At 37.3% G+C, this 25,962-nt stretch overlaps 1 pseudogene; it reads right to left on the bottom strand.

Moving 5' to 3' along the window:
* Nucleotides 1–24,451: 24,451 nt before the first annotated feature.
* LOC118829542 lies at nt 24,452–25,338 on the bottom strand (annotated as a pseudogene).
* Nucleotides 25,339–25,962: the final 624 nt, after the last annotated feature.

Raw genomic sequence — 25,962 nt, 5'->3', positions numbered from 1 at the left:
GCATAAAAATCTCACAACCAAGTGGAGAAAAAGCAGAAGCATTAAATGCATCATTTTTCAAATTATTATGTGCTCAAAAGAACCTTCAATAAGGGACTGTGACAACATAGATTAAAATTAATTGGAAGCAGAATAATCTAATTCTAAAGCATGAATGAGTCAAAGAACAAATCATAGAAACAATAAAAAAATCATTAAAGAGAATGACAACAATGAGACAACTTTGGAATACAGCCAAAGCAATACTTATGGGAAAATTATCTCTCTAAATATTTACATCAACAAAACAGAGAAAGAACAAACCAATGAATTGGGTATCAACTAAAAAAAGTTAGGAAGAGAAAAAATTAAAAATTCCTAATTAAACACCAAATTGGAAACCCGGAAAATCAATTGACGGGCTAATTAAAAGTAAGAAAAGCATTAAACTAATAAATTAAACTGGGACCTGATTTTATGAAAAAAAAAAACAATAAAACTGATAAACCATTAGTTAATTTTTTTTAAGGAGAAGAAAATCAAATTCCTAATATCAAAAATGAAAAGATTGAATTCACCACCAATGAAAAAAGAAATTAAATCAATTATTAAGAGCTATTTTGCCCATTTATGTGCCAATAAATCTGACAGTCTAAGGGAAATGGATAAGTATTTACAAAATAGAGTTTACCCAAATTAATAGAAGCAGTAGAATACTTGAATAACCCTGCTGTAGAAAAAGAAATTGTGCAAGCTACCATTAAGCTTCCTAAGGAAAAAAAAAAATCTCCTGGAACAGATAAATTCATAAGTGAATTCTATCAAACATTTAGTGAACAAGTAATTCCAATACTCTATAAACTATTTAGAAAAATAGGGAAAGAAAGAGTCCCACCCAATGGTGGGATTCAAATAAATTAACAACCAGTTCTCCCTTCCCCGGGGTGCAGGCCCTGCCCCCACTAACAACCTGTTCGTGGAACTAAACCTAAAATTAGGTACTGGTTGTACCAAACTGGCTGAATCCCACCACTGGTTCCAACAAATTACTTTTATGACACAAATATGATACTAATAGCTAAACCAGGAAGAGCAACAACAGAGAAAGAAAACTGTAGACCAATTTCACTAATGAATATTGATGCAGAAACTAAAATTAAATACTAGCAAGAGGATTGTAGCAACACATCACAAAGGTCATACAGTATGAATAGGTAAGATTTATGCCAGGAATGCAGGGCTAGTTCAGTATTAGGAAAGCAATCAGCATATTTGATCATATCAATATCAAAAACAACAAAAGTCATATGATCATATCAATAGATGCAGAAAAAGCTTTTTAACAAAATACAATTCATTCCTATTAAAAACTTTAGAAAGCATAGGGATTAATGGAGCTTTTCTTAAAATAATAAGCAATATTTATCTAAAAACAATAAGTATTATCTGTAATGAGCATAATCTAGAAGCTTTCCCTAGAGGATCAGGGATGAAGAAAGGGTGCTCATTATCACCACTATTATTCAATATTACATACAAATGCTCACTACAAAAATGAAAGAAGAAAAAGAAAATTGAATGAATAAAAATAGGCAATGAAGAAATAAAATTATCACCCTTTTCAAATGATATGATGTATACTTGGAGCAGAGAATCAACTAAAAAAACTAATTGAAATAATGAACAACTTTAGCAAAGTTTCAGGATATAAAATAAATCCAAATAAAGAATCAGCATTCCTATATTTATTTATTTTTTAAAAAGCCAGTAGCAAGAGATAGAAAGAGAAATTCCATTCAAAATAACTGCAGGCAATATAAAACACTTGGGAGTCTAACTGCAGAGACAAAGCCAGGAACTATGCAAACAAAATACAAAATACATTTAACGCAAATAAAGTCAGATATAAACAACTGGAAAAAAAAATCATTACTCATGGGTAAGCCAAACCAAGACAATAAGAATTACGTTTCTACCTAAATTACTTACTCAGTGCCATACCAATCAAACAACCAAAAATTATTTTGTAGAGCTAGAAATACCAAAATTCTTCTGGACAAACAAACAGTCAAGATTATCAGGGGAACAAATGACAAAGATGAGAAGGAAGTTGACCCGGCTGTACCAGAACTCAAACTGTATCACTAAGCAGTAATCACCAAAACAATCTGTTACTGGCCAAGAAATAAAGTGGTGAATCAGTGGAATAGGTTAGGTATTCAGTACACATTAGGAAAGGACCATAGTAATCTTGTGTTTGATAAACACAAAGATCCAAACTTTTGGAACACGAATTAACTATTTGACAAAAACTGCTAAGAAAACTGAGAAGTAGTTTGGCAGAAATATACATACATACATATGTATGTGTGCACACACATATATGTGTGTATGCATGCCTGTATGAATATATGTATACCAACACTTGTACATTCTATACCAAGATAAGATCAAAAGCAGTACATAAGGTAGACATAAAGGATAATGCTGTAACCAAATTCGGGGAGTCTATAATAGTTTACCTGTCACATCTATACTTGGAGAAGAATTTATTACCAATGAAGAGATAAAGAGCATTATGGGATATAAAATCTATAATTTTGGTTGCATTAAATTAAAAATATTTTCTGCAACTTGAACCAATGCTGCCAAGATTAGAAGGAAAGCATAAAACTGGGGGGAGGGGTTGGCGGGTTTGGAATAGTTTTCTTTGATATAGGCCTCATCTCACAAAAATTTAGAGAACTGAGTCAAATTTACAAAATTACCAGTCATTCCCAATTGATAATGGTTAAAAGATATAAACAAGTAGTTTTCAGATAAAGAAATCAAAGCTATCTATAATCATATGAAAAGTGCTCTAAATCAACATTGATCAGAGAAACGTAAATTGAAGCAACTCTGAGTTACCACCTCATACCTATCAGATTGGTGAATATGACAAAAAAGGAAAATGACAAATGTTGGAAGGAACATGGGAAAATTAGGACACTAATGCATTGTTGGTGGATTTGTGAACTGATCCAACTATTTTGGAGAGCAATTTCAACTGTGCCCAAAGGGCTATAAAACTGTGCATACCATTTGACTCAGCAGTAACACTACCAGGTGTCTATGCCAAAAAAAAAGATTTTTTAAAAAGGAAAGAAAAAAGAAAAGAATCTATTTGTAGAAAAATATTTATAGCAGCTTTTTTGTGGTCATGAATAATTGAAAATTGAGGTGATGCCCATCAATTCATAAATGGCTGAAAAAATTGAGCTATATGATTGTGATGGACTACTATTGTGCTGTAAGAAATGATGAGCAGGATGTTTTCAGAAAAACCCTGAAAGCCCTACATGAACTGACGCAAAGTGAAGTGAAGAGCACCAGGAGAATATTGTGCACCCTAACAGCAATATTCTACAATGATCAACTGTGAATGACAATACAATGATCCAACACAATTTAAAAGAACTATTATGAAAAATGCTATCTACCTCCAGAGAAAGAATTGATGGAATTTGAGTGCAGATTGAGGCGTACTATTTTTTAACCTTTTTTTCTTTTTAAATCTGCATTTTATTTCACAACATGACTAATATGGAAATATGTTCTGCATAAGTGCACATAAGTGTGTCAGATTTCTTGCCTTTTCAGTGAAGGAGGAGGGGAGAGAAGGTGGAAGAAAATTTGGAACTTAACATTCCACAACCAAAAGTTAAAATTTATAAGCATACGCACATACATACTCACACACACACACGTGTGTGTAAGTGTGTATAAGTATATGTATATATGGGAAAAGAAAATATTAAAATTAAAAAAAATAAAGAAATTCACATATCAGAAGCAATGGTAAATTAAGCAAGATTTATCACAGAAAGATTAGAGGCTGCAAAAATGTACAAAATATAAACATGTACCACTACATGTTGTATCCGTAAGGCAATCATAACAATGTAGCTGAGGTCACATGGCTTATTAATGGGTAAGAAAGATCTTCAAATCTAAATTGCTAGTACACATGTACTCCACTACATTCTTCCAAGGATTTTTTCCACAACCTATGGGTTTAATGCTAACTTTCTCTTCTCTCCTTGGCAGCCACAGAAATCCCATCCTTAGTCAAGTGCTGGAAGATACGTACCAAAACTACATCGCCAGAGATGAGCTGAACTGCAAAAGGATGAACTTTGGTGCAGCAACATATCAGATACTGTAAGCACGAGCAGTATGAAATGCAGTTTAGAGGAGGTATACAAGGGAGGTAGAGCTGACATTGTAGTTCCAGAAATTGGCTTTGAATCCTGGCTCTGCTACTTTCTCTATGTGACTAACTTTGACGTTAGTCACATCAAATCATGTCCACAGGATACAATTTCCTCATTTAAAAAGCCAAAAGGTGGTTCAAATGGCCTCTGAAATCCCTTCCCGCTAAGATCTATGATACTACAGTCTCGTCTTAGCTAAAGAACAGATATGCGTCACTTAGTATTAGTTTACTTGATGTTTTTAAAGACGCTATAACAGAATCAAAGGCAGCATTGAGTCATTGCTCAAACTCTAGTCTTGAAGCCAAGAAGACCTGGGTTCAAGTTCTGCCTTTGACATATGTGACCCTTGGTATGTCACTAAATCTCTGAGTGTTCTAGACCTATCGAACTCTCAGTCCACTGGCCACAAGAAGCAAAACTCTTGAATGTACCTGAGAAAGTTTAAAACGTAATCGGGAAAATATAATTGGGAAAATACAATGCAAGGTAGAGAATATTAGTTTGTGGTTTTCTTAGATAATATGTAGCCCTGGGGCAGCTAGGTGGCAGAAGGGGATAGAGTGCTGGGCTTGAAGTCAGGAAGACTTATCTTCCTGAGTTCAAATTTTGCCTCGGACACTTCCTAGTGTGTCTGTGTGACTGGGCAAGTCGCTTAACCCAGTTTGCCACTGTTTCCTCACATGGAAAATGGGCTGGAGAAGGAAATGGCAAACCACTTTGGTGTCTTTGCCAAGAAAACTCCAAATGGGGTCAGGAAGAGTCAGATGTGACTGAAAAGACTGAATAACGTGAGATAGTAACTATACTAGCTGTATAAATGGAAACATAAGGAATGCAATGTTCCCTACTTTTAAACATCTTGCATTATAACTGGGATGACAAATACATATATAAGTACATACAGGATAAATAGAAATAGTGAGGGAGGGAGCTTGCTTCAGACCATTCAGACAATAATTCAGACCGTTATTGATTTTATTTTTTAGAAACAGAAGGGATTTTATAAATCATCTTTTTCATAACCCCTCATTTTACACAGGAAGAAATCGACATCCAAAGGTTAAACAATTCATCTGAGGTTACACAATCAATGGAAGAACTAGGATTTGTACTTGGATCTCCAAGGATTTTTCCACTCTACTACGTTACTTCTCATACGAGCCTACTCGAAGAATTTCTTCTGCCCTAAGAATTCACTGTGCACACTCTCTTTGGAAAGTTCGTCCATTTCAAGTTTCCAGTTTCACCTCTATGCAGACTAATCTCACTTCTACACCTTTCTTTCTAACCTCCGAGTTCTTCCCCACTTCCTACATCCACTTGTTAAACCAGATTGTCACTCCCTAGAAGTCTTGTCTGCTCTCAAATCTCAATGCACCCAAACCAGAACTCAGCTTTCTATCCTCAAAAGGAGCAGAAAGAACAAGAAAAAACGGGGTGGTAGATGAAAAACAAGTGTGAATAACTTTACAGAACCATTTTATTTGTTGCTGTTGTTTCTTTTTAAAAGCTCAGTGTTGATGTCACTCAGAGAAAATGAATGGTAAATTATTCTAATCAATATAACCACACATGCTGCGCTCTCTATTGGTTATTGTCTGAAGATTTTCTATATTTATATCGAAGCTTTAAAGTGCTCCCATCTGAGTAATGACTTGAATCAAATCTGTTGAAATTGTGAAAGCTGAAAAAAAAAATCACAGGCTAAAGTGCTATGGATGAAAATATTAGCAACATCAAGTGATAACATAACAACTTAGAGATAAGCAGTATGTCTCCTGTGAAGTGCAAAGATTCATCTGGAACAGCAATTTAATTCCGTTTTTTTTTTTCTATGAATATCAAGCAAACACCTTTATCCACTGAATGACTCTGTATCCAAAATAACCCTGTACCCAGGAAATCTCTGAGGCCTTTTTGGGAGTCCAACTCTAGGTAGTTCAAGAAGAGAAACCATTTTAGAGGGATAAGCTATGAAATCTTTAAGGAGTTGACATGAATATATCACAGTATTTAAGATAACAGCCTCATTTTCAAATTTAATTTTGTTTTAGCTTCTGATTCTACATGGATTCTAAAAATTTGGAGTTCACAACTAGCCCATTCTCTCCTCCTATTTGGATATCTTCATATTTTCGCAATGACAGCTAGGTGGTACAGTGGTTAGGGCACTAGGCCTGGAGCCAGGAAGAGCTGAGTTCAAATCCAGACTGGTTATGTGACATGAGGCAAATTACAACCTTTGTCTCAGTTTTCTTAACTTAATTCAAGTACCAAGAAACCACAGTCAGGATTATACAGAATTTAACAGTCATCACGCTGAAGAAACAGAAGACATGGAATACAATATCACATTAGGCAAAGAATCTAAGTTTACAACCAAGACAAATTTAATCACCAGAACTAAGTATAATACTACTGAGAGAAAATAAATGAGTCTTTAATGAAATAGAGGACTTCTAAGAAATCCTGATGAATAGAACAGAGCAGGGCAGAAATTTTGAAGTACCAAGCATAAAATATAAAATTGTAAACATGATCTTAAGGGGCTAAACAAGGATAAATTGCTTACATTCATTATGTGTAACCTCTGAATGCTATCCTTATCATAGATCATAGAGGGAGTCTAATTAGACCCAAGGCCTGGGATCGATCCTGTTATATACTGATGATTTAAAAATTAGAATGGAAAGTTAGAGGAAGAGGAATATAGTAAAGGAAGAAAGGGAGAGGAATTTTCTGGAAAATTATCTTGCATAATCAGCTATGCACAGTAAAAGACTATAGGATCAAGAAGGAAGAAGTGAGTCCAAATAGCTAGCCCTTGAACTCAATTTTCATCTGAAATGGTCAAAAGAGGGAAAAAGAAATATACAGTTAGTTACAAAATTACATTTCACTATTTTAATAGGGAAATGGGAGGAAAGAAGAGACAGGAGAAGGGGGATTTAGAGAGAGAGTAGAATAAGGGAAGGATTATCCTAAGCAAAAGAAACTCTAAGTATGTACAAAAAATATTTATAGCTTTTTATTTTTCAGTAGTGAATAATTGGAAGGTGTTGTTATTGTTCAGGCATTTTCTACTCTTTATGAACCCATTAGAGGTTTTCTTAGCAAAGGAATTCAAGGGGTTTGCCATTTCTTTCTTCAGCCCATTTTACAGAAGAAGCAACTGAGGCAAAGAGAATTAAGTATCTTGCCAAATGTCACACAGCTAGTAAGTGTCTGAGGCCAGATTTGAACTCATGAAGATGAGTTTTTCTGACTCCAGGCTTGGCTCTCTACTCCTATGCCATAATAACAACAACAAAGAAATACTGTCTCTGAAAAAACAAAGCAAAACAAAAACTGGGAAGACATATGTGAATTAATACAGAGTAAAGTAAATAGAACCAGGAGAAAATTTTGTATAATGACAATGAAATTATAAAGTCAAACAACTCTGAAAAACTTAGTAACTCACTCTGAACATTTTAATAACTAATCACAATTCTAAGGGACTAATAATGAAAACTGCTACCCATTTGCTGATAGAGAAGTGAAAGACTCAAAGTATAAAATGAGACTTTTTGTTATTGTTGTTGTTGGACATGGCCAATGTGGAAATTTGATTACATCAATTATATGTTTCTGACGTTTTATACTCCTTTCTTTCTCAAAGTGGAGGGGGAGGTGACAGGGACAAAGTCTGATTTTTACTGATTCAAAAAAATCAAATAAAAAATAAAAGATGGACATATAACTCAAAAAGTATTCATTCAATGCTGTCATTGTGCTGTGTGCCAGGGGTACAAAGGAAAACTAAATATGGTCCTGCCTCTCAAGGAGCTCCCATTCTAATAGTGGAGAAAATATGTAAATAACTACCTAATCTAAGACCTAGGATAGACAGACAAGATTATCCCAGAAGGAAAGCATTAGCAGGAGGTGGGGGTGGGGGGCAGGGAGGTCCTCCTGCAGAAGATAGGATTGGAGAAAAGTCTTAAAGGGAGTTTAGAGGTAGAGATTAGAAGGGATAACAATACAGAAATGGTGGACAGCAAGTTAAAAGGCATGGAGTCAGTAGGTGGAGGGCATTCCAACAAAGGACCGCATGACAATGAAACCAAATTGCAAAAATTTGGGTTCCCCAATTCTGATATGGAAGAGTCTCTTTTTAATCATCATGTCCTTGAAGACAGTGACAATAAAAGTGGAGCTTCCTCCTCACTTCCACCACAACTCTAAACTGTAGTAATTATTCCTCACTGCTTTACACTGCATACATATTCGGGATATCTGACCTTCCACCACCATTTAACTCCCAATAAAGTGACCTGATAGTGAAGGGGTGAAAAGGTAAGCATTTTCCCCCCAAAACTTCAGAGAATCTGCCATTGCGCTTAGCCTATTTTCTCATTAATTACAGTCTTTTTTTTTTGGATAACCTGAAATAAAATTTGGTCACTTCTGTTAGTGTCCCAATTTCACTAGCTTCTCAGTATGTTCCTTCTCCTCCTTGAACTGAAATTGTCAAATTTCCTGAATGTTCCATCTTCTCAGTCAAAGCAGTAAGGTTGATCTGCCAATAGATGGTAGCTGGCCCATTGGCAACGAAGGCAAGGTCATCATCACAGCTGAGGCAACAGCAATTATTGTGAGATTCCCACATACCCAGATCCTTTCTGCTGAATGAGTTCTGCTTAGGGGCTATCCCTTGATACTACCTGGTGGTTAATGAAGGCTTTCCTGCTTGTCAGGACCTACTAAACCCTATGTTCTGCTGGCATAGCCTTAAGAATCAAGAGTCATCCATGAAGGTCACCTCATTGATGAGACATTGAGGCAGGACTTTATTGGAGGATATTTGTGCCAGAGAGTAAACAAACAAAAACAGCAACAGTGACAAAAACCAACAACAACAAAAGCTGATAAATCAGATTCTAAATTCCAATTCTTATGATCAGTGGTAATAATTCTCATTGTTTAGATATGCCCTATGAGGTGAAAGGCCAAGGATCAAAGGCTTCAAGACAGAGCTCTATCAGTTTGGCAAGTAACTGAATAAAAATAGGAAAATAAATGACATGCTCAAATGATTTTACCATTAACTTCTCCCATGCAGCAAAAGTGCATTGTCTACTGTAATAGCTGGCATTTATATGGAAATGAGGATGGCTCAGGGATAGAATGCATTATTACTTTGTGCTAGAATATACTGACCCTGTCCTCTGTGCTGCTAGGAACTCTAGTCTTAGATGAATGTGCAGACTCCGAGTGAGTTTACAATAAAGAAAATTGCAAGTGTTGTCACAGATGTGCAAATCTCCACACAGTGCGCTTATACAATTCCCATATGTTCTTAACATATATAAGTCAAGTTAGAATTGTATAGTGGAAAGATGAATGCAATTGGAGTCAAAATTCTATCTCTGCCACAAAGTCCTTTTGTGGCTTTGGAAAAGCTACCTCAATTCAAATTTATTCCACAAATATGTATTGAGTGCCAACTTAGAACCAGGAACTAAGGATATAAATGAAACAGTTTTCTGGTCTCATGCTTCCAAATCCCACTTGTACACAGCAGGGCAGATGACTGAGATTCCCTTCAAGATTCAAGGTATAACCCTGAAGGACTGAGGTGTCAAATATTGTGGCTTCTGAGTGCCTATCAGTATTCTCCCCATTATCAATCAGTATCAATTGAATGCTATTTGCTTTAAAAAAAAAGGATTTAGTTAGAAGACACAACAAGAATGGTAATTACAAAAAAAAACTCACATTCTACCCAAACTGCAGGTACATTCTCCCTTTGTATATACAAGATTTCTAGGGGTAATGTACTCAAACTCCAAGTGCAAAGTATAAAGGTAATGGGGCACATGGGTAGAGAATGGACAGAGTTTAGGGGAACTGAGAGTCAACAAGTACTGTAAGGGAAAGTTGAAAAGAACTTTCAAAAGAGAGTTTCTCAATGCACCCAATTCCTGGCCCTGCCTTTGTGGAGTCTTTATGAATTTCACCTTAGGTATTGCTTTTCTGAAATAGCTAGGTGGTATAATGAATAGAGTGCTAATCCTGGTGTCAGGAAGACCTGAGTTCAAATCAAGCCTCAGACACTTATTTTCTGTTTAACCTTAGACAAATCACTTAATCTGAGTTTCCTCACCTTTAAAATGTAGCTAATCTGAATTCTAAATCCCTAAATCTCAGGGGCATTGTGAAGATCAAATGAAATGATATTTGTAAAGCACTTTGCAAAATTTTAAATACTATAAGTGCTAGTAATAATATTATTACTATTATTGAGCTCTAAGCTATCAGTGCCTTTTTCTAGGTCAGAGCCTGCCCTTCTCTCTTCAGTCAATCAATAAATATTTATTAAGCACCTGTCATTTCCCTGAAACTGCCACTACCAGTCTTGGGCAACTGATTTCCCTCATCTGTCTGCCAGCTCTTCCTCCATTGTAGGCCAAAACCATTTGGAAGGCGACTGCCACTGATGCTGGTTGCCAGTGGAATCTCGCATGATTCTGATGGATTTTCAGAACTCAGTAGATTGTTACTTGAATGATTCCATCTCTAGGACTCAATCACCTAAGATCGAGGGAGAATAAACACAAAGCAAATAGAGGGACTCTGTGCTCATGGTTGAGGAATCAAGAATGCAGTTGTGGCCCCTCCCCCACCCAGGTGCTCACAGAAATTCCTACCTTCCTTCAGTGAGAGGATGACAATAATGAAGATTCACCGGTCCTGTCTTTTGTATACCATGTCAGTTCTAAAGCACATCCTTGTCACTGGTTCTTCAACCTCTCTGGCCAAGCAGATATTTTTATCATCATACTGTACTCACCCTTCAACAAGTCATCATCGAGTCCTCAGAGTTGCATTTGCTGGATTGGAAGCAGACAAGAAATATCTCCACATGATCTGTATAACCCACCAGGAAGGGCAAATATGAGCAGGTTCTAAGGACTAGGCTCTTATTTTCCAATCACCTAATTATTCAAAGACAAAAGTGAATAGCCTCTGACCTCAACAAGTTTACATTGTAGGGGAAAACAAGGAGTATACAGATAAGTATATATAAATTAAAAAGAGAAAATGCAAAGTACTTTTGGAAGGTAGTGAAGAGGGAGGAAGAGTACTAGGAACCAGGAGTATCAGAAAAGGTCAACTACAAAAAATAGCCCTTCATTTGTTCATTGAAAGAAGCTCAAGTAAAGGTTAGAAAAGAAAGCATTCCAAGTTTGGGGGACAGACAGAATAAGGATATGGAAGCAACAGATGCAATGTCATTTATGCAGAGGTGTGCTGGAGCCAGCTACTACTTACTCAAGGGAGTTACTTGTAGAATTTTCAATGTGAGCATTTATAGCTTGGAAATTGGCAGATGCAACAATCACTCACTTTGGAAATGGTTAACTGCCTTTAAAGGAAAGTGGTCTTGCATCATCAAAGCCTAGGAATACATAAGGAGAAAGAAGTCTGAGAGAGTAGGCCTCTAATCCACATCTTCAGTGATCCCTCCAAAAGTCTACCGAAGAGAAAGTTTCTGGACATCTGCAAAGGCCCACATGTGGGTTACTCTCCACCATATCCACCTTCTCACAAATACTCGACTCGGGACTTGAGGACTAATTATTTGAATTTCTTATTTACCAAAATAGTGGTTATTTGAAATCCAAAGATCTGTGTTTGAATCCTTATTGTGATGTTTTCCTATTTTCTGTGTGACCTTACTCAAATCATTTAATTTCTTTGGGACTCAATTTCCTCAATGAGTAATGAGATGTTGGTCCAGATGAACAAGAAATCTCTGTCAACTCTAAAATGATCATCCTACCATATATCCCTCATGGCTAAAATGCTGCTTTTCTCTACTTCCCAAGTCACTGGTTGTTCACTGCCTATATCAAAACCTCACAACACAAACTCCATGTCCCTGATGCCTCTTCCTAGATTTTCCTCCCCATTCTATTCTTCCTCAGGCTTATGTCAGCCCACTCTGTACTCTGACTTAACTATGCCATTACACATTTAAGAGATACTTTAACTTAGCACTTTTCCTCAAATATTCCTTTGATCTACTAGTCTTATATAAAATCAGAATATAGAAGACCCTTAAAAAAAGTCTCCCCAAGGGATAAACTTCCTTCTATAATCTCCCTGAGTAAGAGAGGCAGGGATAGCAGTCAGTGTTGTCCTTTCCAGGACATTCTATGAACTAGTATTGGCTAAGAAATCTGATCTCTTATTCACACTTCATTGCTGATTTGCCAGAGACTCTGAGACTGCCACAGGTTGCCTGACAATCAAATAGGAATAATCATAAAAAGATCTCTGAGTGCTCTGGAAGAACATGGCTATATTACTCATTGACACTATTACAGCATGCTCTTGAATGAATGGAGGGGGATCTTGGGACAACAAGTAGACACATTGAACATGAAATGGGCATTTTTGTTTCAAAAAGAGATTTCACATGATAATACTGGAATTCAACAAATTCATCTTTACTTTTCAAGTGTTCTCCAAAGGAATTCACGCTGAAGGGTTTCTTGCCCATCATGTAACCCTTCCCTGATTAAGATTCTTTAGGAACGCCAGGCGATATCACCTTTAACTATGGGCATGTGTGAGGTGAGGTATAGAGCTCTTAAAAATTCAGCAGCCATGTGGGGAGCTCAGTCTGCATTCACCTTGGCATCAGAGGACTGATCAGTGTCCTCAAATTCAATCTGCCTTTCCTCATCCAAGTTAAGTACTGGGAGGTTCATCAACTTTACAACTGTTCTCAAACATTTGCAAATGAGAAGTATTAGGGCTTTTCTGCCTAGGAGTATATAGAGGAGTGATAAAGTTGGATTCAGGTAAGGATGATTGGTAGAAAAGATGAGCCCCTCATGCTGCAATGGCAGCACCCATTTTTAGCTTCTCAGACTTCTCCCAATAAGAAAATGACACCCATTTTTCAGCAGAAGCCCACAGTACAGCCTTCAAACACCCTGCAAATATCACCACTTGCATGGAAAAATGAAATTACTGAATGACTGTTTTAGTCTCTGCTGTATCCCACCTTGTCAAAAAATAAATCTTTTATGACATTATTTTCCCCACCCCACCCCATCACACTGACAGCTGTCTCTTGCTGATCCTACCCACTCTTATTTAAAGGCAAATAATATTTTTTAAATCATTTTTCTTCTTTTCCATGGTACTATGTTTCATCAATCTGGTTGGCTGTTTTTGATTCTTTGTCTGGGCTATCCATCCCCACCCCTAATATTTTTTTGATAATCTGTGTCCAATTTTGCCAAGGAAAGTTTTCTATCAAGATATCTTCAGGGTGGGATGATTATTCTACTTTCTTATAAAAACAGTCACAATTAGAGAGGAAGCACATGACCAGCTATCATCCTTTCCACTGGCTTATTAATTATTAACTTTACCTCTTTCTCTCTCTTTACACTATAGGATAAATTTGGAATTAAATTTTAAATCACCAGGGATCTGTGAGGCAGCATTGTTTCTAGATCAAGTCTGCTTACCACCTCCATCCTTTCTCTATTTTCAGTACACATAGGAAACCAAATCAAGACTAAAAAAAGGCATACTGTCACGTAATGTATGTGGGTGCATTTGGTGTGGGGGGGAGGTAAGTGGGAGGCAGGAAGTGAACAGATTTATATCCATACACTGTCTAGAAGAAAAGCAATATAAAATGGTAAGGCAGCAAGAACTGTCCTTTCATGATAGCCATTTTTCATAGTATGGATAATGCCTAATCCATGAACCCAGGTCTTTGAGGTTACCTGATATTCCTCTGTGAAAAGAAAAAGCAAAGTTTGATTTGCTGAAGTCATTAAGATGGGTGTGTGACAATTCTGAATTTCTCTAGCAAGTATAGGGTGTGGTCAGTTTGGGTATAGAAAATCAGAGTTTTAGAACTGGAGGGGATTTTAGAAGTAATCTAATCCAACTGCTTTCAGTTTCACAGATAAGAAAATGAGACTGTAGAATTTAAGTTTGCCTCCACTTCCTGTTTAGTCATTTCAGTTCCTTTAATAGGGAAGGTATTTCTGTGGAGGAAAGTAATACTATGAATCAATTCAATTAAAATAATTGACTACTGAATTCAAGGTATCATTTTAGGTGCTAGTGATGTTTAAAAAAATGGTCTTTACTGTAGAGATGTGTACACTCTACTGGAGATATAGTATAAAGGTAATACAAAATCATTTCAGGAAGAAAGGTCAGGAAGAAGTTCTCTCCTGGCAAGCAGACTGGTTGAAAACAAGCATAGAGCAGGATACAAAGATAAGTATGAAAAATATCTTCTGCTTATGATTCAGCTATTGCATTTTGATTTTTCTAGTTTACAGCACAAGAAGAGGCATTTACATGTCCTGTTGAATCAGTGATGAGATGGTGAGGGGGTTGCTTAGGTTGGAGTACTGAAGGGTTAGGGCTAGAAGTGAGTGTGTCAAAAAAAGAAAACAAACTTCTCAAGTAAAGCACTAGGGTTTCCTAGTGAGGTCAGTTCATTCAAACAGTATGATTATCTACAAAACTGCTGTTGACAATGCGAACATGTCATCTAGTCTTCTAACTAGTTGGTCTGGAAAGCGGTTGAGATGACTACAATTTGATCATAGATATTCCATCTTGTAAAAATCAGCAAACTCCTTTTTGCCCTCAACTGAATTGTAAGAATCTTAATATTAGGGACCATTTCTTTCTTTCTTTATTTTGCAAGGCAATCAGAGTTAAGTGACTTGCTCAGGGTCACCCGGCGAGTAAGTATCAAGTGTCTTAGGCTAAATTTGAACTCAGGTCCTCCTGACTCCAGGGCCAGTACTTTATCTACTGTACTACCTAGCTGCCCCTGGGGATCATTTCTTAGAGAGAGTCAGAACTTTATAGAGGAAAGGACACTCTAGTCCAAGCCATGCCCTGCAAAGGATCTACTCTATAAAATACTTGGTAAATAATTGCATGTAGTCATTCCTAAGGCATATATTGTTTTCTCACAAAGAAATGTAAACCCTTTGAGAGCAAGGACAGTCTCATTTTTGTTTTTGTATTACTAGAGGCTAGGACAGTGTCTAACATACAGTAGCCACTTAATAAACGCTTTGTTAATTGAGTCAAGTCACTTACTTCTTTGTGTGAGATTGTCTGGTACTGTGAGAAAACACCAATTCCATAGTCAGTGGACCTGGGTTCAAACCTCTCTTCTGACACTGATTATTTGCTTACCCATGTGCTAGTCACTTAAACTCTCTAGGCCTCAGTTTCCCTAGTCAGGTGAGAGAGTTGAATATGTAGGTGTCTGTTTTCCCTAACATCTCTAGATATCATGATCCTCTACAATCTTCATAGTTCTTCAGGATTTTGAGGATCTATAATTCATCACTGTAGGAAGTTCTGCCTGAAACGTTAATCATGTCTTCCCTAAAACTTAGTAGATTGTGGATGAGAGTTATAGACAAGAAAGCTTGTTGTGATTTTAAAAGCACTGAATTTGAATTAAGAGAGACTTGGGTTCACATCCCATTTCTTCTACTTACTACCTGTGTGACTTTGGGCAAGTCTTTTCAATTCCTTGGGACTCAGTTTCCCTTCTAGAAAATGAGGAGGTTAGGCCAAATGATACCCAAGGTCCCTTCCAGCTCTAAGTCTGTGAACCATGATCTATAACCAAACCTGATGATGAGTCATTCCAAATTAGGCTAGTTTGGTTCATGAAAACAGGCCTTTATTCACTCCATCATTGGGCCCATCTGAGAAGCCTTTCATATTTGGTAGAAATTGAAATAGCTGCCATTACTTTGGCATAACACCAGTGAATAACCATCAAGGTAAGATTTTAGTAGGGTTCGTGCATTAAAACCTCAATAAATATTTGTTGATTTATTGATGAATTGATCCTTGCGCATGCTGACACAAAGCTCTCAGAGCAATATAAATCTCTGCCGTCTATTTTCTCTGACTCCAAAGAGTTTCCAGACTCATGTTCCCTACACAGTTCTACCTGCTCAAAGGATGAGTAGATTTAAATAGTGGAGTACAAAGAGTTAAATTCAAAACTAGGTTACTCTTTCTTCACAGAATGCATGGCCCTCAGCTTCCACAATGACATCTTTTCTACACAGCAGCCAGCTCTACTGCTGAGCAAAATATAACAATAATGAGGGACTAGAAATCCACAGCCCCGTGTGCATTTTGTTAAGTTCATTAGTCAACATGGGTTGTCAAGGCTTGCACCGACTGAATCCTCACCACTGGGGAGAGACATGCTGCCTCCTCTGTTTTTCATCTTCTGAGGCCTAAATTGGAGCACATTTACAGTATTCTATGCAGGCTGAGAATTCCAGGGGCTATGCCGAGTCTTTTTTTTTTTAAATGAAGAATTTTGTCCTCTCCATTTCAGGGTCTGGCGATGCTGTTTTCCTTGACATATGTTGCAATAAACTCCACTCAGTTCCTCAAAGGTATGGAAGCAGACTAGTAGATGCCCCATCTCCAAACAATAGAGATTCCTGTGGATGAAATTACAGGTCTTTGGGATACTGGAATAACTGTGCCAAGTTCCAACTGCACGATCAGGCATTAAAGGGGTGCACAAATTCAAATCCTGACTCTCCTGTGGACACTTGTGAATGGCCTTGCACAAAATGCATCTCTGAATCTCAGTTGCTGTTATACCTTGAGTGCATCAGCTTAGATGACTTCTATAGTCCTTTTTCGGTAAAAATCCATGATGCTAGGGAGTTTGCTGAATATCCTTGTTCCTCTACTGCCATGGAGATTTGTGTCACTTGGCAAGACTGCTAAAAAGGGGAATGAAACTCCGAGAAAATCCCTTTTACATCTTAGAATTAGGGTGCTGGCAGGTACTTTGTGATCTTCAGTGAAGTAGTATGGAGAGAAAAGTGCCATGGGAATAATTATTGTTTAACTGTTAGAGAGCCTACACTTTTTCTTCATAATGGCCATTTTCACTGACAATTGTGATGCAAAACTTTGATTGAATAGGTCAGCTTTCATTTAAAACTGTTAATTGTGATGACTTTATCGCTGAATAAACTTCCTTAGCTAAACTTACATAGGTCTGCAATTATAGGGTCTATGCTGTGGTCAGAAACTGGAATTTTAGCTTTGGGTATCTTGGATATTCTTTCCTGGGATATTGTAGCCTTAAATGAGGCATTAAGAAGCCCAGCTAATTTCACTCTGAGTGAGAATGATTGCATGCATATTTCTCTATCTTGCGATCATTCACAAATGGACTTTGATTCTCTAAATTTCCTTCTGGAGAACCTCAGCCTTCTCAGACAAGTGCTTAGTTTATTTCCTTACCCCAACTACTCTAGTCCATCTTGATGGACTATGGAACTTGCCATTTGTACCACTCATTGTGGTACTTAACACATGCCACCCATCAATGTTATTTGACTGCCTATGATGTATCTCCCCAACTATAAACTTCCTTTACAGAAAATATTGTACACCCAGATCTTAATAAGTACTGATAACAAATCACATGATATAGTCACATGTATTTGAATTTTCACTATTTGAAAGTACAAAAGATGGTAAATGGTTCCAGCGCAATGGAAAAAAAAAACAGTGCAAGTTCTAATAAGGTGATCATTTCAAAGGGTTCATTATTTCCACTAATCAGGACCTCTCTAGCTATTTATCACATGTGTCTGCATCCTCCTAACACAATTATGCACTGTAAGCTGATGCACATCAGCCTCCTAGTAAATATTTGCTAGATAAGATTCAATTAAATTGGCTACTATTCAGTCAATTTCTCTTATTATGGCATGATTTCAACAATGGAATGCCATATGACAATCAATTGAAAGAACTGGAGGTGTTTATTCCAGGGAAGAAAATTCTTAGGGTAGACATGATAGTCATATTCAGGTATTTGAAAGGATGTCATCTAACATGGCACATTTGTTAGAACATTAAGATTTGAGTACAAAATCCTTGTGCAAGCTTTCCCTTCTCTTAAGATGGTGAACAAAAAGCCCCCAAAGAAGCCAAAGGAAAAGAAGGTCAAAAAGGAAAAAAAAAGAACAAAAAGGAAGATGTGGCTGAAAAGGTGGTGAAAAAAAAGCCTTGAAAGATTTGGACCCCAGTCTTGGCCCAAGAAACTGGTAGACACTCCACGTCTGCAATGTATTCCCAGAGAGCCATGTACAAATGGAAATATGCTGAACCAAAAACCCATATTGAAAGGAAAAAAGAAAGAGAAAGTGCCTGGTGCTATCTCAAAGCCAGTTGGTGATCATAAGGATAGAGGAACCTGTGTGGTAAAGATTGGCAAAATGCCTAGGCCTTACACTACTGAGGATGTGCCTAGGAAGCTGCTAAGTCATGGCAAAAAGCCCTTCAGCTAACATGTGAGGAGGCTTAGAGCCAGCCTCAAGCCAGACACCATTCTGATCATGCTCACTGGCTGCCACAGGAGCAAACAAGTGATTTTCCTAAAACAGTTGGCTAGTAGCTTGCTACTAGTGACTGGACCTCTGACCATCAACCGTGTTCCTCTGAGAAGGACCCATCAGAAATTTGTCATTGCCACCTCTACCAGGGTTAACCTTTTGGGTGTAAAAATTCCAAATTATCTTACTGATGGTTACCTCAAGAAGAGGTTCTGTAAACCTAGACATCAAGAAGGAGAGATTTTTGTCATTTTTGTTTTTGCTCCATCTATTTTCCTTTTTTTTCAATTAATTTATTTCTTTTTAGTTTTCAACATTCATTTCAACAAGATTTTGAGTTACGAAGGAGAGATTTTTGACACAAAAAAAGAGCAATACAAGATTACAGAGCAGCACAAGGCTGATCAGAAAACTGTAGACTCTCAGATCCTGCCCCAAATTAAGAAAACTCCTCTGCTCCATGGCTACCTGTGTTCTGTATTCTCTCTCTCCAATGGAGTTTATCCTTACAAACTGGTGTTTTAAATGCCTTGCAGAGAACTCTTATTAAAATATTTGTAATAGCTAAAAAAAATTCTTGGGCAAGACACTTAAACTCAGTTTCTTCATTTAAATAATGAAGAGGTTGAACTAGATATCTCTGGCCCTTTCCACTTTCAGATAAATGATCCCATGAGCTATAGAAGAATAATTTGGCATATTCTGCTTGGTACTAGAGGATACAACAAGTAGCAATTATTAGAAGTTCTAGAGAGTCTGGTTTAGGTTTATTGCAAGGGATGATGGGAGCATATCTAATATTTAAGGCTGTCTCAGAGCAGAATGGCATTTTTCAGGACCCTGTAGATTTCTCTCACTTAAGGATTTAAATCCAAGGATGGCTGACCATCTATCAGGTATTTGTAGAGTGAATTCTTGTCCATATATGGATCTCTGATTCTCTGTCTAGCTTTGAGATGATGTAATATGTTAATTTGCTCATTTAAGATATATGGTGAAGATCCTACAAAAATATCCTTGTAACTTGAGCAAATGAATTATATAAATTGCAAGAGACAGATAATGTCAAGCCAATGACCTTGCAGCCTTAATGTGTAATGCTTAATAAAGCCCATTTATATGACTTAGGCAACTCAGCTGCTGCTGTGCATCTCATTTGAGAAGATGGACTGTCAGCAGAAGGTGAGAGAACCTGACAAATCATAGTAGTTTAGAGCTGAGCATATGGCCACTGACTGGGAAGACTTACATAGTTAAATCCTTTGTCCTTCTCAAGCAGTGTCAAAAACAACAGTGTAAAATCAAGAAAGAGGAGAAAACAGTATTATTACTCAGATTGTACTTTTTAATTCCCTTGGTGGCAAGAAATGTTAGGCTCTTAGAGCTCTTCATAACCCTGACCTCTTCTTACCCTTCTAATGCTGCACCTCACTCCCCTCCATGCACTCTATATTCCAGTGACACTGAACTCCTTGGATGATTCTGACACATGACACTACCAGTTAAATTTAAGTCTTTTTACTGACTGTCCCCTATGCCTGGAACTCTCTCTATCCTCATTTTTGCTTCTTGATGGAAAAGGGTTTTGAAGCATGCCCAGACCACTTTTCTTGGAGGCAGCAACGTGGGAGAAACTAAGAACCTGCTTGTGGGAGAAGACATTTCCCTACCCAGTGGGGGAGGAGTAGCTTCATTTCATTGACTCCATAGTAAGAAGAGGTTGCATATTTAAAACTACCAGACTGAGACACTCTCACTCTTTCCCAATGCATCTATAAAAGATAAAGGTTCAAGTTCATCCAAAGCAGGGGGCCATGCACTGACCTTGCCACAGATGGAAGAGCTTCCTTTCCTCCCATCCCCTTAGGCCATCCAACGTAGAGTTGGGATTTTATTTTGTTTGTTTCATTTATCCCTTTTAGTTAAAAGGCATAAATGGAATCTCCAGACCCAGGATTAAACTATGGTGACATTGGGGGCAGGATTCTAGTCTAGCCATTGCTGTCAGGCAAGCGTACCAACAATGCTACTTGCCCTTACTGTGGCTGTGTAAGACCAATAACACTAGAACACAGGAGAGCTACTAGCACGGATTCTTTGATCTGCTTTACTAAGGAAAACAACTTTAAGGGGTTTAGAATCTCACTTTAATTAAACATACATATATCATTCACTTAGTTCAGAGGAAAAAGTCAGTACCCTAAACTTCAGAGCAAATACAAACAGACATTACAAACAGAGAAAATACAAACAGAGCAAATAACACAAATCAACAGACAGGCTTCTAGCTGTCTGACATAGTAAAACATACCCAGTTACCAGAGAGAGAAGCACCAACATCTGGTTTTCAAAGCCAGGGCTCCTTAACAGCTACCCAGAGTCTCATCTGGTCAAATGGCAAGACACTCTTCAAGTGAGTGAGCCCCCAAACAAAATGCTAACCTCAGAGTATTTATGTACTTCTTCAGGGTCAGAGCACTTCACACCTCTCGAAGGTTTCACACTTCTTCAGGAGTTCACACCTCTCATGACCTAACTAGCAAAAGGGTGTGGGCCTTCCTACAAACAAAGTCAAGGCTCAATCAAAGGCACTTGGTTGCCTTAGTGCTAAGAAGTACTCCAAAAGAAAAAACAGCAAAATATCCCACTTTTCTTGCCATTACAGCAAGTAAGTAATTCCTAAAACACAGGGTGACTGGAACTTGAACCCAAGGGGAATTTTAGAGTTGGAAATTGGTGGGACCGTGCTATATAGGAACTGAGCTAATCTGTAAAAACATTCCCCTTCTCCTCTTTGGAGACTAAGGTGTTGCAAGGAAATTATGCCTCCAGGTGTTGGGGGAATGTTTGTATCTTTATTCTTGCTATGTATTTGAAGTACATATTCTTTTGTAAAAAATAATATGACTGTTAAGTATCTAAATGGAACTGGGGTTCAGGGGCCACCTAGAATTTTGTGAACACCATTGGTTGAAGCCAAAGCCAATGGCAGAGACTAGACTCTCCCAAACTCCCTTAAGGGTTACTAGAAAACCCTGGGGGGAGGGATGAAATGTATAGTACTTGGTTTTCAGGCATTCTGGCATTCACTGCTAAACTGTCTTCTGTGACTTCCTTCTCATTTCAGTTAAAGCACTATCATATGAAAAAAGCCTTTCTTGGTTCCTCTTAACTTTAGTGCCTTCCTTTTGAAACTACAGATATGTGAACTCTGGATAGGTTGGAAAGTCTTTCACAATCTGATTTTTCTGTTGCATACCTTTCTGCTTAAGTTATCTTTATGCAGCACATGAGCTCTGGTCATCATGAGGATATAATCATAGAGGTTAAGAGATGGGTCAGGGAAAGACCATAGGATCATAGTTTTACAATTCAAAGATACTTTGGAGGTCATCTTGTCCAACCCCTTCATTTCACAAAGGAGGACACTGAGGAAAAGAGAAATAAAGTGACTTACTCAAAACCACATAGTCAGTAAGTAGGAGAAATTTAAATTGAACTCAAATCTTAAACTTAAAATGGAAAAGTTATCCTTCGAAAGTTAACTTAAATTACTTATGCTGGCATCAATATTCCTGTAACCATTGACCAGTTTTCAATTTTCAATGTGTCTAAAGATGGTTCCGGGGAGAGAGAGAGAGAGAGAGGGAGAGAGAGAGAGAGAGACAGAGACAGAGAGAGACAGAGAGAGAGAGACAGAGAGAGAGAGTGTTGAGCCTTGCATGGAGAGTTGCATCTAATTTGCATGAACTCAAATCAAACCCTCTATTTTGTTTTTCCTCTGAAGATATTCTGAAATTATCACATTAATGACATTCTAGTTTGTGAAAGGTATGGACAAATAGACCATGTCTGCATTTTTTTTAACCTTCCCTATAAAGTTTTCTTATACCTTGTTTCTTATATTTTGTTCTTATACCTTTCCTCAGCTGCTCTATATTCCTATGAGAAACTTTGAGGCAGAATGGATGACAAGCCAGCCTCGCAAAAACAAAGAGCTCCTTCAGGCTCTGGCCCTGTCAATATAATGGCTGGATGACTGTGGGCAAATCACCAGAGTTCTTTGTACTCTAGGCAAGAATGTGCTGATCTGCATTAGAAGAGGGCTTTTCCTCAGCTGGGACTTCTCTATAACACTAAAATCCCAGGTCCAGTCCTTATACCTATATTCTCAAAAAGATTCTTTTCTTCTCAATTTGCTCTTGTATTCTCTAAACACATGAGGCCCATGATCAGTTGGCAGGTATCACAGCTGATTTGGGTGAGTGAACCCTTTAGCTCTCTGAAGCTTCTAAACTTTAGGGTGGTAGGCACACTGACTTCAACACTGAGCTTTGGTTGCATGCAAAATATTCAATTCAATCCACACCTAGCCCGTCCTTTTTCTGAGTGCTAACTTTGTACAAGAATTCTTTTTTTTCCCCCTTTCCATATGAATCCTCTGGAGCCAGTCCATAGTCCCTTGGTAGGAATCAACTAATATTAATTGTTTGCAGAAAAAAAAAACATAGATATTATCTAAATGCTCATTAGTAGCAATAGTAGGAATGCTTATCATAAGTGTTCAGAGAATCTGAAAAATGACATTATTCATAGACTGAAGAAGTGATCAAAATGAGGTCAGAGAAAATAGCTAAAATGTTTAAACTGATATGACCTTCTTGGAACATATCTGTCCATTTGTTTTTTTTTTTTAATTTTGTTTAAAAAAAAGACAGATTTATTCCTGTATTCTCCAGGAAAGAAAAAAACACCAAAAACTACATCAATCTATTCAAGTTTTTCTCCAAGATTTTCAGTAGGTATTTTTTTTAAAGGAGGGCCCCTTGATCTAAAACAATGGTTAAAAGGATTGACTTGACCAGGAAAGCTGCTACTCCCAATGGATCCTTAAAAATCTGAAAATACATAAAGGCTGACAGTGGGGTGGTATCACAATACCATACAACATGATCAAGTCATAACATTTTTTCCATCACCTTCCCTTCATTCCTCCTAGTAGGCATCTAACTTACAATTAAGCCTTATTCATGTAAAGTAACATTGAGATACCATTGCATAAAATGTATATTTATTGCCAGTTCTATATTCCAGAGCAAATAATAAACTGGGGTGATCAGACGCATAGAGCATTAAGATAATGCCTTTGAGATGTGATAATAGGAAATGCTCATCTATGAGAATTAGGGAAAAAAAAAGTTATTCCAAACTTAGGGGAAATGGATATCTTTATACACTTAGTACCACATAACTGGCAGCTACGACATGGGAAGTATTGTTTGGTTTAAATAAAGAGTAACAGTCATATTTTTCTTGTTTATAAGTGGCTAGAAATACAAAGATAATATTTCAAGAAAGTTTCCAGGAGGTAATTTTCAAATACATCCTAAAATGTGAATAGTGCTTTACATTGACATTCAATTGTTGGACGTTTCCATTTGTTTGAGAGTGTGTGCTTATTTCTATACATACACATACATAAAGATATGCATATATACATATACACACATACATATGAATATATAGATATACATGTGTTCTCATATTTGCTTTCATTCTTTCAACAACATAAAACATGACATCGTGCTTAAATATAAGTTGCTTAGAGTGATTTGTCTGCTTTTTTAAAAATTTCACAATTCCTTAACAGTTCTTAAAATTCCATGGCACCTGCTGATGGTAAAATTACTTCCCCTGTACTTGTATGAGGTAGACATCCCAAATGGGCTTAAAAAAAGAAAAGAAATGGCATGTGATGAAAAAGCTTTAAGTTTTTTTTTTCCTTTTTTGAACAGAAGGCCCCTGTCTGCTTTGTTTTTCAGGTAAAATGGATAACTTACTCAAGGAATTTTCTTTAGGTGACCTGCCTGACCTTTCTGATATCTCTGATTTGTCCTCCTGAGAATATGATGGAGATGAGTAGCTATAGGTTCGTCTCACTTCTTGGAGGAAAGTTGAAGTGGATGGCTGTGGACTCATGTCTTCTCTGAAAACTAGAAGGCTGCTGTGGAACAGTTTTAGGGGGGGCAGTTAGCCACCATGTGCATGATACTGTGATAGAAATGGCACATTTTTGGCTGAGGAGTTAAATTACATTCTTTAGTATGATGATTAAGGCCACCACAGTTGCAGCATCTATAATTCCTGCCCATTGTGGTCAAGTCCAGCTGTGCATCAGAACTGTGTCTTGGCCAAAACTTTTGGGGTACAGCTAAAGCAGTCCTCAGAGGAAAATTTATGTCTGAATCTCCTTTTGGTTTTCTTTTTTGCAGTGTCTTCTCTTTGGGTGGTCTCTCACTTCCTAAGGCTCCCTTGGGGCCTGTTATACATATTCATTCAAGGCCTTTGGAAGATTTTTAAAATATGAATTCTATTGGTTCTCCTTTTAGGCTTCTAAATCCTTCCATATATAGCTTGCTTTGTTGTACAAACACATTGAATAGAACATCTAAGGGGCTGCCTTCTCAGTTTATCGTGGAGATGAATCCAAATCCCATTAGCATGTTGAACCATTTGCAGTGACCTGTTCTGTGCAAAACCTGGAATTCCACACCTTCTTGTTCCTGCAGCTCTCTGGGTTTATCTCCATCACTTTTACTTGTCCCCCTTTGATGGAAGATGACAAAAATTGCTACTATGATACCAAATGGCATACACTACAATATAAGGAGAGAGCTTAAGACAGTGAGAGGGAAAAAAACTTTATAAAATCTTTTGAATCACATTTTATGGAAATAAGCAGTCATTAAAAAGGCAAGAACTGTAATGCTCTATAGATCAGATCGGTGCCCATGTTTCTGTACATATGTGTATTTTTTTATTTAATTACATCTTTCAGCCACAGCATTACACTACAACATACAAGAAATATAGTTAGTTTAACAGTGATTCTATTTCTAAAGAGAAATGTTTGGCAAAACTATTCTCTTCTTGCAAGGCACAAAGAGGAAGGATGAAACCAGGAAAATTGTATAACTACTTGCTATTGAAAAGCAATAGTACTGGAATGAGGATTAATTTGCAACATGCATCTCCTATGAAGTAACTTTTGATTAAAGTTAGGAAGGAATAGGGGAAAGAGAGCAGGTGTATCATATCTGTCCATTTGGACACTTAGATTGTACCAATTAAAGACAATATGCATTATTTAAGAACAGAGATATGAACCATTTTTAAACTTTTTTTAAAAAATTCCACACCCTACAATTTCTATTGTAAAGCATGAAGGCCCTACAGTAGATATTTTAAAAGCTATTTGCTCTTGCTCTTAAAAATGG

Source organism: Trichosurus vulpecula, chromosome 8, assembly GCF_011100635.1.
Source record: "Trichosurus vulpecula isolate mTriVul1 chromosome 8, mTriVul1.pri, whole genome shotgun sequence".
Lineage (NCBI taxonomy): Eukaryota > Metazoa > Chordata > Mammalia > Diprotodontia > Phalangeridae > Trichosurus > Trichosurus vulpecula.
The sequence above is the reverse complement of the archived record's forward strand: the minus strand, read 5'-3'. Positions and strand labels throughout refer to the sequence as shown.